We start from the raw sequence: 3,906 nt of genomic DNA on the forward strand, positions 1-3,906 counted from the left end.
GCTCCTCCTGCTAACCCTGCCGCTATTACGGATGTGGTGAGTGAGACACCGGCTACTAAGGGAAGAAATACAGCCCTTTTTGTCCTGAAGGAAGGCACGTAGTCTCCTTCTAGATATTCAGCAGGGGTTCGCAGGGTTAGTTGGGGAACTATTGTAACAGGGAGACATAGGAGGCTCTTAGTGGCCTGAACAGTGAGATTCTTTTTTTTTTTTTTTTTTTTTTTTTGTTGAAAACTAATAAGATGACCGTTTATTGAAAGAACAGCAACACAAACCAAAATAAACCTATAAGGAAACAATGGACATAATGAAACAGAAAACAAAGCTCAGTGGGGAGGATACATATTTGCTCAAACATCATGGCAATTCATATCTAGGGCACTCCCTCTGTGTGCCAGGCGCCCTTGCACGTGTCAAATGTCATCTGGTAACATCAGTGAAAAATCATCACTCACTTCTTCTTCGTGCAGAAGGCATAGACCGGATTATGCCATCACTGAGAAGTGGCTTCTGGATGTGTTTTCTGGTGGCGTCTTAACAACTTCAGCCGACCAAAGGCTCTTGGACACTTGGAACATTTATAGGGTTTCTCTCCCGAGTGGGTGCGCTGGTGCTCCTTCAGGCTCCCCCTGTAGGTGAAAACTTTCTTGCAGTCTTTACATTCGAAGGGCTTCTCCCCTGTGTGGCTTCTCTTGTGACACTTCAGGTAGGACTTCTGGGTGAACTGCTTCTGGCAGACGTCACACGTGTAGGGCCTCTCGCCGGTGTGGGTTCGCTGGTGAAATTGGAGGCTAATGAGCTGCATGAAACGCTTCCCACAGAGATTACATTGAAACAGTCTCTCTCCTGTGTGTGATCTCTTGTGGATGACTAGCTTGGAATTACACGTAAACCTCTTATTGCACACGTCACATGCAAAGGGCGGCAGTGCCTTGGCTTCTTGGCCATCAGGGTGACTGACTGGGCTGGCAGGGCCTGGGGAATGAATTGAATTCATCCCAACTTGTCCTGGGGATTCTCTGTTGCCCACAGGTGTGGCTTCTCCTTGAGGTTCTTCTTGGGAAATGGAGGAGGCGTCCCGTTTGCTTCTTTTGGGGCCTCTGAGATTCGGAGCGTCTCCTCTGTTCCCGCTGTGAGTCGAAGCTTCTCTCTCCACAACGCAGGCAGAAGGTGTGTCGGCATCCACATTTTCCACAGAGGCTCTTTTTGGGGGTTCCTTCCCCTCCTTTGCTCTCACCAGATCTGTGGGACACTTTGGAAGCTGAGGCTCTGGGGATGTAAGTCCTGGGTTCTCTTCCCTGTTTTCCTTCAGATCCTTCTCCAAGGTCGGCTTGGGTCCTGGAGACTTTGGGTCACCTTTTATGTCAATACTCTTGTGTAGCAGATAGTCCTCTCCCTGCCTCCTGAACAGTGCAGGGACCCTGGGCAGGGTCTGCAGCTCTCGGCGGGCCTGGCCTTCCCCCGGACGCATCTGGTTCACAGAGGAGGCCCGCTGGCTGGACACGTCTCTCGGATCATCCCTGACGCTGGCTGGGGCGTCAGCCGTCTCAACATCTGAGTCCTGTACAATATATTCCTTTCCGTGGAAGGTGACTACAGACCATTTCTTGGGTCTTCTGTTATTTCGCAGCAGGTCCTCCAGGTCTTTGCAGCTCTGCACGCCGTTCATCATGACTAAGACCTGGAGCTCCTGGGGCATGGAGATCATGAACTGCTCCATCACCAGCATGTCCAGGATCTGCTCTTTGGTGTGGAGGTCGGGCCTCAGCCACAGATGGCACAGCTCAGTGAGTTTCCTCAGAGCCTGGATGGGGTCCGACTCCTTCGGGCAGGTGAACATCCTGAAGTTCATGTGAGAAATCTCAGGGTCCATGTCGTGATTTCCAAGTTCAGTTTCTGAGGATGCCATAGACCGTGGCAGCTCCAACCCAGGTCTGTTGCAGGGTTCTCTCTGACGCCATGAGGATGTGCAATTTGCAGCCATATCGCCTTCCCGGCTTCCTCCTCACTCTGCGATACGCTCTCCAACTCGAGATTCTTATATAGAGTTCCATTACACGAGAAGAATGAGCCATGAGGGGCGTACAGAGTGGAGTTGGGAGGAGAGGTTATGTTGCAAAGGGAGGTGCTAGCGTTTGAATAGCAAAATAAAACCTGTGTTTGTTCGGGGTTTAAAAACAAAGGAACATCTGAGATGGGGGAGGATCCTTGGCTGGAAGTTGTTAGGGAATTATTGAAGGGGGCTGGGAGCGGGACGGCCGTCAGGGGTGGCTGTCCTAGGGTAGCACAAAAGAAACATGCAGAGAGGTTTCCCAGACCGGTGGCGTTCGCGAGAAGTAACCCCTCCCTCAGCAGAGATAACCAGGAGAAAGGGCGGGAGGAGGTTAAAGTGGAGAGTTGTTTGTTTAGTTCTGTTTCCTGTTTCTGAATGTTAGCGTGGAGGGTGGTTTGGATCTGAACAAGTGAGCGCCATAGATAGAGGTGGCTGCTAGGCCACTTTGTCCCAGATGTCATGTACATGGCCCCCTTCTGTTGGGAGGTCCAACGGGAGTCCCAGGGATCCCAGATAACCCATGTGTAGCCTGTGGCAGTTTTAAAAAATTATGGGAATTCAGGCCGGGCATGGTGGCTCAAGCCTGTAATCCCAGCACTTTGGGAGGCTGAGACGGGCGGATCACGAGGTCAGGAGATCAAGACCATCCTGGCTAACATGGTGAAACCCCGTCTCTACTAAAAAATACAAAACTCTAGCCGGGCGAGGTGGCGGGCGCCTGTAGTCCCAGCTACTCCGGAGGCTGAGGCAGGAGAATGGTGGGAACCCGGGAGGCGGAGCTTGCAGTGAGCTGAGATCTGGCCACTGCACTCCAGCCCCGGCGACAGAGCGAAACTCCGTCTCAAAAAAAAAAAAAAATTAAAATTAAAATTTAAATTTAAAAATTAAAAAATTAAAAATTATGGGAATTCCACACTTGGCCCGAGAGGGTTTCTGAGGCCGTGAGAGTCTTGACAGTGTGGATTTTACATGAGCTATAGGGGCAACCGACGCTTTGTTCAACCCATGTGTTTTTACAATAGGGGATTTGTTGGTCAAAGAGAAAGCAAATAGCTGGGGTGACTTTTCCCAGTTGTGCCCCCCTTTTAACAGGTATCCTAGGTAGGTTACCTCTGATTTGCAGATCTGAGCCTTCTTTGCCGAGGCTCGGTAGCCTAGATCTCCCAAAGCCTTTAGGAGGCTTTCAGTTCCTTGTAGGCAGGCCTCTGGGGATTCAGCTGCTATTAAAAGATCATCAACATACTGTAAAAGAGTGATCTCAGGGTGCTGTCACCGGTACTCACCCAGATCTTCGTGGAGGGCCTCGTCGAACAGAGTTGGGGAGTTTTTGAATCCCTGTGGTAGCCTGGTCCACGTTAGCTGGCCATTTACGCCCCTCTTGGGATCTGTCCATTCGAATGCAAAAAGTTCCTGACTCTTAGGGGCTAAAGGCAGGCTGAAAAAGGCATCTTTTAAATCGAGGACGGTGTACCACTGTTTTTCAGGGCTTAAGGTGCTTAAGATGGTGTATGGGTTTGGCACAGTGGGGTGAATGTCCATGACTCTTTTGTTGACTTCTCTTAGGTCTTGTACTGGCCTATAATCTTTACTGTTAGGTTTGCGTACCGGCAGCAACGGGGTGTTCCATGCTGAGTGGCAGGCGCGTAGAACTCCCTGATCTAGGAGCTGGCAGATGTGTGGTGTAATACCTTCTCTGGCTTCTAGGGGCGTCGGGTACTGCTGTACCCGAACAGGATCCGTCCCAGGTTTAACTTCAACAAATATGGCAGGACGGTGTTTTGCCAGTCTCAAACCTCCTGTTTCTGCCCAGGCCTCTGGGAAGTGCTGTAGCCAGGGGCTGATATTCTGGTCAG

The 3,906-nt window shown here is 50.7% G+C and overlaps 1 pseudogene across 1 annotated transcript; it reads right to left on the minus strand.

Annotated features, from left to right (window-relative positions):
* Nucleotides 1–235: 235 nt before the first annotated feature.
* Nucleotides 236–2,468, minus strand: LOC115892042 (annotated as a pseudogene). The gene has a single exon (XR_004054409.1). The product of XR_004054409.1 is annotated as a zinc finger and SCAN domain-containing protein 5A pseudogene (transcript).
* Between the last annotated feature and the right edge of the window lie 1,438 nt (nt 2,469–3,906).

Source organism: Rhinopithecus roxellana, chromosome 17 (assembly GCF_007565055.1).
Source record: "Rhinopithecus roxellana isolate Shanxi Qingling chromosome 17, ASM756505v1, whole genome shotgun sequence".
In the NCBI taxonomy this organism is placed as follows: domain Eukaryota; kingdom Metazoa; phylum Chordata; class Mammalia; order Primates; family Cercopithecidae; genus Rhinopithecus; species Rhinopithecus roxellana.